The sequence below is a fragment of the Lathyrus oleraceus genome, chromosome 2 (genome assembly GCF_024323335.1).
Source record: "Lathyrus oleraceus cultivar Zhongwan6 chromosome 2, CAAS_Psat_ZW6_1.0, whole genome shotgun sequence".
Taxonomy (NCBI): Eukaryota; Viridiplantae; Streptophyta; class Magnoliopsida; order Fabales; family Fabaceae; genus Lathyrus; species Lathyrus oleraceus.
This window is the reverse complement of record NC_066580.1, coordinates 126,635,198-126,651,474: the sequence shown is the minus strand read 5'-3', so window position 1 is coordinate 126,651,474 and position 16,277 is coordinate 126,635,198.

Genomic DNA, 16,277 nt, shown 5'->3' with positions numbered 1-16,277 from the left:
AAGGCCTAGGTTTCTAATTTGAAACAAAGTCAAAGTTTGAAGAAAAAGATTTTTGGCTTGGTTAGAGTGGGGAGAAGAAGAGAAGGGCTAGTCCTAAAGCATGCAAAGATAAGAGGGGAAATATAAACCCTTGTAGTTCCTCTTCTTGAAGTCATAGAGATGACTCAAGATGCTCCTTTCCTTTGGACTTAGCACACAAGCAAGCAATCAAACAAATTGAACTCAAGCTCCTAGGATCTCCATTTGGCTTGTCTCTTAACTTGGCTACTCATGACAATGGTTCTCTTTTCATAATCTCAAGATGGGATCCCTATCACACAAAAGCAAACATCAAAAAGTTCACAACACAATAAGAGGAATGGACAAAGAATAAGTTTGAAGGAGAAGTCCTTTGAGGTCAATTGTGAATTTTAGCATTCTAAAGGCATGAGGCCTAATTGCTCTTCAATAAGTTTTGCATTCTAAAGGCATGAGGCCTAGTTGCTCTTGAACTCCTTTTAGCATAGGTAAGTCCTAATTCTAAGTCCTTTCTCCTTTTTACATTTGGTTCACACAAGACAAACACAAAGCAAACACAAGATAACAATATATTTATATACAATAATGAGCTCAAATGAGCAAAAGAAAAATGACATAAACATAAAATATGTGCTCAAGTGAGCAAAGGGAAAATCAATATGAATAATGAGCAAGAAATAAATGGCATTAAAAGTAAATGATAAGAAATTAAATGCTCAAATTAAAGTTAGTAGTTAGTAAAGTTATGTTAGCTTGTCATAAGACAATGTAGCGCTATGTTAAGTAATCGTAAATGGACTAATGTAGTAGTCACACCTATCTGAGGCTGGTCAATAAAAATATAGGCAAAGAAACACAAGTTAGAGATCATGACTAGTAAGCCAAGCTCCATAAATTTGCCATGCCAAACAAAAGGGGAAGGGCCTTGTATTGACTTTAAGTTATTTGCTTGACCAAGAAGCAACCTATCTTTGACACAAAACAACTCACTTGATCATGGATCAAGTTGAGTTTGGTTTGAATCAAAGAAGGTTAAACCTCTCATTTGTCAAGACCAACCATAAGACTTTAACTCATTGGCCAATGATGGAAAGAAAAGGATGAAGATGAAAGGGAGGGGAAGATAAGACCACAACCAAATCCAATTGATCAAATATGAATCAAATCAACATCACCCAACAGAAAAGAAATAAAGATAACAAGTCAAAGAGGCCAACCATATTTTTTTTGTATTTTTTGAATTAAAATAAAATGCAAATAAAAAATAAACAAATAAGGTCAAACCTCAAATTCAATTCAAATCAACTTCAAAAAGTCCAATTAAATTCTCATATGTTCAACATAGTCAAACAAACTTTGACTAATTTTCTCATCAATTTTTGAAACCAGAAAGTATTTAAAAACAATTTAAAATAATTAAAAATAGCACAATATGAATTAAAATCTCAAATAAATCTCAAATCAAATAAGAAATTGATGAGACTATTTTTCATTGACTTATCATGATCCATAGATGCTATGAAAATATTTTTGGATTTTTCAAAAGTCAGAAAGTATTTTAAAATGAATTAAAACTATTAAAAATCAAATAATCCATGAAAAATATCAAATGAAGTCACAAAAATAATTAGAAATCAAAATATGAAACTAGATTTTTCAAGAATTTTTTTGGAATTGGTCTCATATTTTTATGACTTCAAATGAATTTTTTTATGAATTTTTGAAAATTAAAGGAATTAACTGAAAATAAAAGAAAATAGAATAAATGGAAAAACCACAGTCGAGTGATGCAACTCATTAATTGACGTGGCATTAGTCAATGGTCCAAATGTGGGGGAACACGCTACATCCAAGTCAAACGCGCCACATAAGGTATTAAATGAAGTAAACACAATGGAGGATCAAGATTAAAACGTGGTATCCAGATCCAATGGCCAGGACACAAGACACGTAGTGGTGGTGGTGGAAACCACCGTCTTCTTCGGCGAGTCAACAGAATCCGGCCACCAGTTGCAGAGAAAAAAAGTTTAATGAAAATGGAAAACAAGGACATGGAAATGAAGCTCGTGTGATGGAGATCATCAATGCATCCATGGATCTTCCTCACTCTTCCTATATTGAGAGAAATATGAAGGATAAGGTCATGGTGTTCAAACTGAAAGTTCATGAAATGGAAAATTGAAAGCATCACAAGCTTGCCTCAAGTGTGAGGACTTCAGAAAACCACACAAACACAAGAATGCTACATTGAAATGAGAGTTCTAGATCCAAAAAGTTTGAATGTATACCTCTGAATTGAAGCACCTCTGGCCACGAAACCTCCAAGTTCTTTGCTCCTCTTTGATCTATGGATGTAGTGGAAGTGAAAGGCTAAGGAATTAGGCTTTGAAGATCAGCTAATGATGCTGAATTTCAAGCTCGAAAGTGAGAAAAATTTCTGAAAAATTCCTTTGGTATGGTTATGGTTTCAATGCTGCAGCAATTCAGATCTCCAAAAGGTTGATGAATGAATGAGAGGGAGTGGTTATTTATAGCTGAAGATGGTTGTGCATCACACTTCCCTCATGTGCATGGCAATTTGAATTTTGCTTGCATGGGCCTGTGCAAGTGTGTAGTAGGCCCAATGATGGTTGCAAAAGCTAGCTGAGATCATGTAGAGAGAAAATGGTCGTGTGCATTGGACTGAACAAGCTTGCATACTCAAGTTTCATCATAAAATACCAAAATGCACATAAATGAAGATAATTTTGAAACTCATAAATGGTAGGTCCAAATGAATAATGTGAGTAATGGTTGGAAAGCCCTTGAAATAAGGAAAAAAAGTCATGTTAGGAAAAAATTAATTTGGCATGTGAAAATTAATGAAAACTTTCCTAGAAGATCCAAGTACAAAACATGTTTAAGTCACATTTGAAAAATTTCACCAAAAGCAAGCCTAATCAAACCCCTCTGTTTTCAGGATGCAAGCTTCAAATGGAAAAACCTTCAACCTCAAAGTAGTATATATTTTCAAGATGATCAATTTAGACTCAAAGTTTGCATAATTTGTATTTTTTATGACAAAGTTATGGGCATTTGAAGTTGGGTACTTTTTCAAATTCAATGAATTAGGTCCAAGATGACGTATAATGTTTTGTATTATCACATGTGTTTATTTTAGGATTATGAAATTTCGTCCAACATAACATTTGAAGTAGACACCTCAAGCTTTCTAATTCATTTGGTCTCACCTCAAAATCATAAAAATTAAGGAAGTTATGCCCTTGGTAAATTGACCCAAAATTAGGGTTTCAGTCAAAATGACCTATAATGTTTTGAAATGAATGATGACCTTACAAGTTTCAAATGGATTTTGGATGAACATGAAAGTTGTTCATATGGTTCTTAAGAACATATTTGATCTTGGGGTAATCTTCATTTGACAAACACATCAAAAGTTATATCTTAGTGATCCTCAGTTTAGTCAGATGACTTGACTGGTCAACTTTTCAAGGCCAAACTTCCAATCTTGATGAATAAATGATTGAGGGGCCTCAAATAGGCTCACATATGCATAAAATAATTAATGAAAGAACTTCAATTGATTAAATTTGATTAGAGGTTGAGATTGCTTCATGGGCAAGGCACAGTCAAAGCATAATGAAATTAAGGTTTCCTTGGGAAACAATCTTCAAGCCCTTTGGGTTATTTTGATCAAATTGGAAAATTGAGATACTTGGGAGACATATATGATGATTAGGAGATTTGTGAACCATTGTCATGGTTTTTTCTCATCTTCATCTAGCCATTTCATTGGGCTTAGGAGCCTCTTAGGAGCATTGGAGCACATGATCACTTGAGCTTCAAAACAAAAAGAGTTAGTAACATATTTTTGTGCTTTTGGTTAGTAATAAAATAAGAAAAGCAATAATATACAATACAAGCATGCTTGGTGGTCTCAAAACACTCAAACAAGTTCCAACCCTAGGGTTAAGGAGCCAATCATGCTATGATCCTTAAGGCAATGCACTTGTGCAATAACATGATGCCATGAGGGATATCAAGGTCAAAATTAGGGTCTTACAGAAGTATGCTTAACAATAGACAACCAGAAAAAAATCACAGGTGTACTTTTTGAAGGAAACATGGGTACTTGCATCAACCATCACAAGTGTAAAAAATGAGGTTTCATCACTAAACTCCAAACTGGAAAACATGATACATTATGAAAGTATTTTGAAAAGGAGTTCAAATTTGCTTGATGAAAAAAATAGAGTTTAGATAGATGTCCCGGGATATGAAGGGATTAACGTTGGAATGAGCATGAAAGATAAAAACAAGAAGATTCATCTAAAGAAGGTTGTTATTCTTGAAATGAAGAATAAGGTTATGAGGTTATACCACATGTTACAACAATATGCTCAGCATGTACTATCTCATCATAGTACTAACTGAAGCTAGCGGAAATATACCCGAACGTATCACACGCTCGAACATATAATAGAGTCGCCATCGAACTTTATTTATTCCCGAAGGAAAGGGAAAAGATTGATAAAACCCGGGGGAAAGAGATATGCTGGGTAAGGAAGTCGGTTATGCAAGGGGAAGGTATTAGCACCCAAACATCCATGGTACTCCATGGGAACCATTTTGATTGTTCTCGCTCAAATATGTGTGATATCTGAAGATTACTCGTAAAAGAATGGGGAAAAGGAAAGGAATAGATAAAGTGCTCGATGAGGATTAGGGAACTCATGCCTACGTATCCTCATAGTGCAATGAGGAATTCAGAGCTTCGTAGTTCAAGGAACTAGAGGCGGGAGGTGAAAAGAGAAGTGTGATCAAAATATGGTCTGAACCAAAGAATAATGTTTTGAACTCCAACAAGGGTGAAAAGATGAACCCAAGAGTAAGATGGCTATTACCAGTACATGGGCTAGTAAGACCGCCACTATAGGGTAAAGTCAAAAAGACGAAGAAATAGGTGTTTGGGCATAATCCCAAACATCTCTTGGTTCACAAGGTGACGCAATAAGGAGCACAACGAGATAGTGTATTTGGTTTAAAGATAACTGGTATATCACATGGAGTGAATGAAGGTAGAATATGAATGTATCATGGAGATGAACGGAATAAAGTGACCAAAGCCAAAAAATTGGATATTTGGTGATAAGTGATTGTAGAAGTATTATTTGAAATCGAAAGGTGAAAGTGTATTGGAATCCATAAGAGAAATTAGATTTGTACCATAGAAGGAAACAACTTTAACCGATACATGGACTAGTAGGACCACCACTATAGGGTGATTAGCCAAAAAAGAAAGAATTAAGTGTTTGAGGGTGTAGCCCAAACAACTCTAGGTAGAAATTCGGACTTTTCATTATACGTCCTAAAAGGGTATGTATGGAATATCCAAATAAAGTGTATTTCGATGTCAAAGGAATAATATGTCACTGGGTGAATGATTTACGATCGATGGTAGATAATGGATTGTGAAAGGTATGGATGGTGCCCTAAGGAAAATAAGGAATAATTAGGAGTATGCTCGCCAAGGATTCACATCCTCGTGCCTACGTATTCTCATCATGCAATGAGAAAGTCAGAGCAATCGTAGTTCGAAACCACGAGAATAGAGAGAGAAAGACATATAATGATGAAGAGTATGACTTGAACCAACAGAATGGTAACAAAAGGTATTTGTCCAAGCAACGAGGACTCACAAGACAAACCCAATTTCACAAGTTAACTGCCATGAAACAAGGAGAGAGAGATATTTGTCTAAGCAACAAGGACTCACAAGACAAACCCAATTCAAGGAATGATTGCAATACTGTAGTACAAGGAATAATGTATCACTGGATGGGGAACAAACAGTTCGAGATCAAATAAGGAAGTATCTTAGATCCAAGAGGGGGATAGGCTCTGAATCAGAGAGAAAGATAGGCATTTACCAGTACGTGGGCTAGTAAGACCGCCACTATAGGGTAAATCTAAAAATAAAGACTGAATTAAGTGTTTGGGCATAATCCTGAACAACTCTCAATTGATGAGGTGGATTGTCGCTATATCGTCCCAAAAGGATAGACAAGGAGTCCAAGGAGAAGTATGATCGATCTCAAAAAGATGGTATTGATAGAATGAATGAAGAATGATTGATTGATAAATAGGGTAGCTCACGAAGAAATTGAGTTCTTCTGCCTTCATATCCTTATAGTGCAATAAGAAAATCAGAGCTTTCGTAGTTCAGCCCACTAGGGCCGAAAACAAGGTGATTGAGGCAAAAGAAAATATGATAGAATGATAGAATGAAAGAGTGGAATAGACTTGATAGTTACTTGATAAGAATCGCACTAAATTCTATGAGTAAAGATGGATACAATAAGCAACGAGCTAAACGTCTCACACCCAAATATATCCAGAATGAGTGTAGGAAAGCTCCAGTCTCATTCCTTCTTTACTACTTAAGGCTCATGGCATGTAATTCTCGTCCTAACTTTCAAATTGAGATAGGAGAAACTTTGTTGTTTCTTGTACTGAGGATGGCCTTATCAATTGTTCGATTCGAATTGCACTAAAGTCTATGAATAGAGGTGAATATGATGAGCGATGGGTCATTCGTCCCATACCCAAGGATACTCAGAATGGGGGTAGGAATTCTCCAGTCCAATCATTTTTTCTTACTTAAGGCTCATGCCACACAATTGTAACTTTGATTTAACAAACTCTTGTAGTTTGCCACCTTTGATTGCTTGTATTATCCACTGCCTGGTATGACTGAGGATGCCTTGATTGAAGATCATGACTTGAGTCTTCAAGCTCCACAGCTTAGAATAAAAGTATTATTAAGTGACCAACGGTCTTTTGGTCACTCAATTTAGACTGTGGGATTATACAAGTTCAAAGGATTTAATTGATCAAAATTGCTTTTGATCAATTTAATCGGAGGGTTTATAATGATTTAAGAAACTGGATTAGAACCTAATCTAATGGTTAGAGTTTAATCAAATTATCCTAAGGGATCATGTTATAGTTGATTGAAAACTCTATGCTAGAAATCTTAAGGGAGCATGTTAATGTTGGTAAAAAATCTAGACTAAAATTTCTATGTTAATTCCATTCCTAAGGGAGCATGTGATTATATGGATAAAATACCCAAAATAACCCTTAAAGGGTAAAATGGTCAAATTGCAAAAGTATCTCAATTATTAGCAAAATTAAATTCTAATAAAAACCTAACTAGAACCTAAAACGATAAAATCCTAAAAATGGTTTAACCTAATATTGAAAATTGGCATAGATCCTACCTAATTTCTAATTAAAACTAAATTTAAGTTCTAATCAATATTAAAAATTTGGGTGGAGCTATGACCGTGCTAAGCCCCACCTACTGTGCTATAATGGAGCTAAGCCCCACCAACATGATTTCTTTGATCCAAAAAATGCATGTTGAAGCCATATCTTTGTCTTTTGATAACCAAAGCTCCTCCTAAGCATAAATACCTACAAAATGGGTTGAAATTAAGAAAACTAAAACTAATTACATGATAAACTAATATAGTTAGATATTTACACAAAAGTTGAGGTTTTTCTACAAGAATCTAATGAAACAAATTAACAAATTCCATGTTTTCATGTACAAATTAACCATAATTTGGAACTTATCAGAATCTTGCGAAGAACTCAGTGTTTCATGGAATAAGCAAGCACATTGATACTAAGTACCATTTTATGCACAATCAGGTTCAAAATGGAGTACTTGAGGTTGTTCATGTCAGCACTCAGAAGCAACTTGCAGATGTGATGACCAAGCCAATCAAAACTGAACACTTCATCAATTTGAGGAATGAAATTGGTGTTTTGGATTTTTAACTTGAATGTTAATTAAGGGATGGTGTTGAATGTAATTCAACATTCAAGATTAGTTTCATTTGCATTTACATTTACATTTGCATTTGAATTTGAATTTGAGTTTCATTTGAGTTTTACTATAAAAACTCAAATGAAGTTGCATTTGTAACAAATTTCAACAATTTTTCTGTATTTTGAGAAAGTAAATAAAAGTTAATTACATTCTCTCTCTCTCTCTCTCTCTCTCTCTCTCTCTCTCTCTCTCTCTCTCTCTCTCTCTCTCTCTCTCTCTCTCTGTGTGTGTGTGTGTGTGTGTGTGTGTGTGTGTGTGTGTGTATGTGTGTGTGTGTATGCAACTATTCATAATCTTCTTCCTCTTGTGCATTTTTTATGGAGGTTCGTTGTTGAACTCCAACAATTCTAACAACTTGAAAAATATTTTGAAGAATTTAAGTATAATACATCTATTCTAATTTTAATTTTAACATCATTCAAAATAAATTAAGTCTAAACCTAAGATATTTACTTTTTGTTCACCAAAAGTCTGAATTTTAAAGCATTTTTTTTCTAAAATAAATTATATAGCAGATCTTTGCTTACCACCAAAGAAATAAAAAATGACGAAAAGGGTGATGTGAAAACTTAGAAGTACATTTAACTATTTTTTTCCTTTCCAGTCTTAGGGGTGTTCCCTCACCACTGTGTATAGTCACAATTGTCCATAGCGTTTGGAGATCCATCTCCGGACGCACCTTTTTCACACATACCTCTGGAGAAATTGTTAAGAAACCCTTATTCTGTTAAAATTAAGTTTGAAGATGCATCTCCTATGCATAAAATATTAACCCAAAGATACATCTCCGTAACACCCCTTAGTGCAATATTCAATGAGTTTTTCAGAAATGAATCTCTAGAATATGCTATGTTAGTTCAAACCAGGAATAACTAAAAATAATGGCAGAATGGAAAAACAACATAAATTAACATAAATAAACATTACATAGATAATTTTTAACGTTAACATAAATTTAACATTACATTTAATTATAAACTAGTGATTCAGTACGTTGCAATATCCTTAGTATATGTTCAGTTGATCTCGCAATCACCGCACCCACTTCAATCAGATCCTTTGTTGTGTAACGACAAAAGGTGCTCCACATCACCTTTAAGTCACCACCCATCTTCAGTTCAAGCATGGTGAACCGCATCTTACATTTGTTTTCAATCAAAAGTTAATGGTACTTAAGCTTAATAACTCATCGATTTTCTGGATATCGTAGGAGAGTGCTCAGTTTGGTTTTCAGATCAACGAGAAGTATGTCCTCTGAGACCCTAAACTAAAGTGGGGGATTTTCTTCATTGAAATACACAAAGGCAAGATGAGAATATGTATTCATTTTATTTTTTGTAAATAAAATGTAATAGGAACCTCTATTTATACAAGTGGTAGATCAAGTTAGACCATAGAAACCATATCTTTTCATCATGCCATATTTAGGAGATGCATCTCTGGATACATCCTATTTTTTTCAAAAATAAAGGTCTATACGGAGATGCATATTTGTATAATCCCCTATTATTTTTTAATGGTTAAAATGTGTGTCTAGAGATGCATCTTCGGACCCGCCTAAACCACTATTCATACAAAACTAGTGTATAATACAGTGCATAATTTAAAACACTGAAATTGTCCAAAAATTAGCACCTAATTTTATAACATTATGGACAATATTACATTACAAAAATATGAGTTACAATGTTAAGTTAAAACTAAAATGCATCGAAACATATGCCATTACCTAAATCTACTGGTGGTTCCTTATTTGGCCTTTCCTTATTTATTTCTCTTACATTGTCGCTCAACTTGGTGAACTCTTCCATCCTTTCCATAAAGTGATCTGACCAAGTTTCAGTATCTTGTGTGAAATGTGTCGTCCACTCCAGTGATGTATTTGTTGGTGTAATCCCTAGAGCCCAATACTTTTGGTACTTGTATCAAATTATTTATTAATAATAAAAGGCTTTTTCTTTATTATGTTTGTTTAATAAAGTCCCTAGAATATATAGTCCATTTAATGTATCAAGTGTGACTTAATCATGAGATCCCATTAATATAAGGACATTATTCTTAAAGTATCCGTAGTCGAGCTTTGTTGTGAAGTGGGATAACATTAAAACATTTAGACTCTTATGTATATAGACTGATGATCACATGTCATGGATCATGGATAAGGAGTTATCAAGTCTTAAACATAGGTATGAATATTAGGAGTGATATTTATACTGGATTGACCCGCTATGAGAATACCATATAGAATATTATGCAAAGTGTCATAAGTTATTCTCATGGTGATAGTGGTGTATACCACCTGTCGCATTACGCGAAAAACCGGCGGGAAACAAGAACAACAGAGCCGCCACCGTGCGTTATTTATCCCAAAAGAGGGAAAGGAAACGCTCAGAGTAAACCTGGAAAAGACGTGGTCTCGCGACCAAAGAGAATGGGATCGGGAGTCGGTTATGCGAAGGGAAGGTATTAGCACCCCTACGCATCCGTCGTACTCGACGGGATCCACGCACAAAAGGAAGGAAAATGGTTGCTAAAAACGCTGCTCACAATCATCTACACAGGCTGAAAGAGACACAAGAGAACAAGAGACTGACTCGGCAGGATATCGCATCCTGGGCCTACTTAGTCTATCAAACATAGACATCAGAGTCTAAGTAGTTCGGACTGGGGAAACGACACATGCTCGCTAGGATATCGCATCCTATGCATACGTATCTCCTTTGGACGAAGGAGAATCAGAGCATTCGTAGCTCGGCTAACACGCACACAAACAAATGCAGGCCATGGCAAACGTGGAGCCTGAATGCCAATCACTGGGCTTACATCAGCATCCGAACCAAAAACACACACAAGGAGGCAAACGAGGAGCCTGAATGCCAATCACTGGACTTACATCAGCATCCGAACCAAAACACACACTGGAACCCGAACGCCACTCGATGGACTTACATCAGCTTCCAAGCACACAACAACACAAAACAAAGACACAGGCGGAAGAAGGGTCTCGATTGCAACTAGGGCAAGAGAAGGGGGTCTCAATCGCGACGAGGGCGAGAGAAGAGAATTAGTGTTAGTGGTTAGTCAAACTCGACAAGACATCGCATCTCGTGCCTACGTATCTCATCTGGACATGAGAATCAGAGTTGCCGTAGTTCGGCTAAACTATTCCTGTTGGTTTGTGTTTTTTAAGTGGACAACGTCACTACGCAATCTACCTGATGCTCGACCTTTGGAGACTTACTCACCTGTAGTAGAAGGAGTTGACGTATCCTTAAGAGGGGATAATGTTTGTTTGTGTTTTAGGAAAGCTCAAGCAAGAAAGGAAGTCCTATACGAAGGAACCGTGCTACCTTAATTGTCATGCAAACGAGACTACGCGGAGTCTAGCAAACCTAGGGGATACAATCACACCACACAAACATATACAGCATGAAATAAACACACCAACAAGGGGCTCAAACATCAGGGCTAGGCTTTAGTCGAGGGGTCATATCAACCTCAACAAACAAGCCTCTGTATCGGGGTAAGGTTAGCTCTTAACCTTGCCATTGAGAGGCTAAGGTGAAGCTGATGAAAGGACGAAGTGAGGATAAGACCTCACAGCTCTTATCCCTGACCAGGGAGAGCTTCTGACAAATGAGCATGGGTCCAGAATGGGGGAACCCTTCTATACTCAGAGACTCTGACACAATGTGCACTGCACAAGATCTTGTGCTGGGATCTCAATGCTACAACCATGTAATGGGAGCAAGGAGAAGACTCAACTGAATAGTGGGGGATAGATTGCTTATCCCTAACTTCCACCAATTGCCTCTTTTAGAGGACTTTCACCTGCTTGGCACGAAAAATAAACAACCACAATCATTGCCTCTTAAGGAGGACTTCAGACAGTTTGCCCGGTCAAATAACAGACCGGGTCTCCAGACTACATGAAGTTAGGAAGTTACACCTCAATGCAAGTTGCTTAAGCAAAGAAAAGCAAAAGTTCACAAGGAACTGAGCAACTAAAAGTACCTGGAAACAATCAAACACAGTTAGTACTCAGACAGACAAAGATAAACAGCAAGTATTAATCATCTAGACTATACAAACTAATGCACAACAAAGCAAGCTCAAAGCTCAATCCCAAACTTCACAACCTACAAAACAAAGTTATATTAGTGTACAAACATCAAACAACATCAATTGAATTGACTTGGATCATTCTCCATTCACATTGCACCTTTTCATCCTGAAAAATCAATCAAATGTTAGCAACTAGACCACTAGGCCAAGCCTAGGGTCCAAAGGCAAGAAAAATTCCTAAACAGCAAGGGATCTCTAACCAAAGTCAAATTAATGTCAAACAAGAGCCAACACAATTAGTCTCATGTCCATATCATTCATTATATCCATTTCATGCACAAAACAATTCAAACTAGTTCAAATGGAGCACCAAACATCCAAACAGAACTATTGCATTCAAATCCACATCAAAACAAATCTAAAAATCCCCAAATAATTTACACCTAAACAGGGGATATTCCAGGTCTAGCATGTCAAATTTTAGCCTAATTGGACCAAGGGAACTATGTCAATGAAAACCAACAAAAACAGACACAATTACATGCTCCAAATCACAACATCAACACATGCATTCATTTCAAAAATTCATAAATCCATGAAAACAATAAAGAAATGGATGGGACCAAAACAGGGATGTTCTATCATGTGTCTACAACATTCATACCAAATTTCATGGCCATTCAATACCATATGAGCATTTCACATTAAATCTTCCAACATATGTCACATGAACTTGCAAATTCAACTACCAGAAATGAAAAATAGCAATCAATTTGAAAATGCCACATAAAATTCCACAAAAATTCACATAGAATCTTGACATGTTAATGAAACATTAAGCAAAATTTCACATTATTCCAACAAGTATAGGTCACTCAAAAAAATCCAGCAAGTTGACATAATGAGGTGTGACACAAATTGTCACACCTAAGTTCCAAAATTTGTAACTCAATGGCCAGGTATCAAAAATTCATGAAATTTACATGTAAATAAACATTGATCAGTCCACAATCATCACAAAAATTTTCAAGAATTTATTTCACACTATGAGCATTTCACATTGGATTTGGTAGAATGTATCAAAAATGAGTACATGTGAAACAAGCCTAGGTCAAACAAAATTCCTACCATGCACAACCTTCAAAAATGAGTCAAATAAATCCTACAGTCAACAACAAAGTCAACACAAAAATTTCCACAATTTTCTGATTTTTTACGATTTTTTATGAATTTTTTAAAGTCTTTATGAATTTTTTAGAATTTTTATGAATTAATTGAAATTTAGTAATGGCAGACTTGTAATTATGTGAGGCGGGAGCGGGAAACGCCTGATTCAAATTTTCAAACGGATTTGAAGATCTAACACACTAATCTTCATCGTTTTGCCCAGGAAAATTCCAGAAATCCTATGAACACATGATCCATGAATCCTAACCAAAATGAACAAATGGATAGCCGTTGGACTCGTCTAAGCACGAGGATCTCGAATATCAACTTAATTTCATCTAAAAGTTCCTAAATCTTGCAAATCGATGAAATTAGGGTTTCACATCGCATCTTTAAATCCAGATTTCCTGAGCTATATTCATCTATTTCATAAACTAAACACATCACTGAACTCCACATGAGATGAACTTTAAAACGCATATAACCATCAAGCATTTTATGAAATTCGAAATTCACTCACCCGGAAATTGCAGCGCTGGAATTGGATGGATTCGTGTGTTTTGGCTTCAAACAGATGTAGCATAATCCTCAGGAAGGTGAATGATGCGTTCAGATTTGCTTGATTCCACTCCTAGTGCTCATAATCACGATTTGCCATTGATGATGAATCCTTGTACAATCACGATTCCACACTCCTTGCCTTCCAATCTTCACAAACAGTTGGAGATGATGATGAGAGGAGTTCAAATCAAAAAGAAACTCGAAGATTGATCAACAATTGATGAAGTTTGATGAAGTTGAAGGTTTTGTGTTCTTGAGAATTGGAGAGTTTTCAGATCTGGTTTTTGGTGAAATGATTTTCTTGTTATGATTAGAATGTGATTAGGTTTATATATGATACCTTAATCCAAGCTTAATCATGCTAATTAACCAAATTGAATGATTAGTGAAATGGTTAATTTTCAAGTAAGGGACAAAATGGTACTTTCACACATAAGCCAATGCCAGCTCATTGACAGCTCACACACTCTCAAAATGACATGTGTGAGCTGTTGCAACTTGTTTCACTCTCATTGGATGCATATTTCTCATTTTCACCATGTAATTGCACTTTGTCCAATTTTGCACTTTCATTCCACAAGCCAATTTCCAAACCATGAAGCCTAGCCATGTAATGATGATTCCAACAAGTTTCAAATACCATTTATGAGGTGTAGCAAAAATCCCCACTCAACAATTCCAATTATTTCACAAGTTGGACAATTTTGCCCCTGGTCCACTTAACTGTCCAGTTGAAATTTGACTTTTTGCATTGGCCACTTTTGAAGAAATCCAATTATGCACCATGAAAGTACATGTCAAATGGAGTTTGTGCATATAAAGAACTTGCAATTTGGACAAACCATGTGGAGATTATGGCCTCCTGATTATGGGTCATTTCTGAAATTCACTGAGCCCTAATTTTCCAACCATGCATTGGATTTTCAAGTTCTTGGACTTTTTGGAAAGGTGAGGTCAAGCTCTTCAACTTTCATGTTGGACAAAATTCCATTTGAAGCTTGTAGGATGAAGTTATTTTGAGGGGAAAAAGTTTCCATTTTGGGCAGCTGAAATTACAGGTCACCTGCTATTTTTGGAAACTTTCTGTCTGACCTCCAAATCTTCAACCTTGGTCTTTGATATGTCAAATGAGACTCGTATGGACATGAATGGGGCCTTTCAAACCATTTCCCACCTTCCAATCCATAAAATCGGGCACAGTTGACCACAGTTGACTTTCTAGGGTTTCTGGTTGACTGAACAATGACTGGTGACTTCTGAGCATCCAACCTTTGGCCAAACCACTTCAAAATGATCCTTAGACCATATGAGCTTGATAGATCAACCCTAGGGCCTTGTCCCAATAAAAATGGCACTCACTTGCTTGATTGACTGATTCTCCTGATCAGTCTGACCCAATCCATCAATTGAGCTTGCTCTTGGGCAAATGAACAATGCAATGTTATGACCTAATATGAAATGAATGTAAACAATGGTAGGGTGCAAATTTGAGGTGCTACAGCTGCCCCTATTCAATCAACTGGGAACCCGAATGGATGAGAGCAACGGCTGTCAGACTTTCAGGGTAAACAGGGATTGAATACCAAGAACCGTAGAAATTTGCACACTGCTGGGAAATTTTCTGTTTTCTTGTTTCTATTGTTTTTTTTTTTCAGAGGTACAAGCACATCCAGACATCGACACACGATGACTGGGATCAGAAATCATCTCAACTAGACGCCAACGGACAACTAGGAAAAACTCAACGTTTACCAAGACCAACGGAGAGGTAAATCAACTCTACTGGGGATAACCAGGAAAGGATACAACCATACGTCAACGGACGTAATGGGGAAAAACTCAACGTTTACCAAGACCAACGGAGAGGTAACCAATCATTAATGAATGAATGGAAAGAGAGATACAACCATACGTCAGCGGACGTAATGGGGAAAAACTCAACGTTTACCAAGACCAACGGAGAGGTAACCAGACATCATAGGATGAATGGGAAGAGAGATACAACCATACGTCAGCAGACGTAATGGGGAAAAACTCAACGTTTACCAAGACCAACGGAGAGGTAACCAGACATCATAGGATGAATGGGAAGACTCGACCAGACGTCATAGGACGACAGGGAGACTCAACGTTTATCGACACCAACGGAGAAGGAGAAAACTCAGCCAGACGTCATAGGACGAAAGGGAGACTCAACGTTTATCGACACCAACGGAGAAGGAGAAAACTCAACCAGACGTCATAGGACGAAAGGGAGACTCAACGTTTATCGACACCAACGGAGAAGGAGAAAACTCAGCCAGACGTCATAGGACGAAAGGGAGACTCAACGTTTATCGACACCAACGGAGAAGGAGAAAACTCAGCCAAACGTCATAGGACGAAAGGGAGACTCAACGTTTATCGACACCAACGGAGAAGGAGAAAACTCAGCCAGACGTCATAGGACGAAAGGGAGACTCAACGTTTATCGACACCAACGGAGAAGGAGAAAACTCAGCCAGACGTCATAGGACGAAAGGGAGACTCAACGTTTATCGACACCAACGGAGAAGGAGAAAACTCA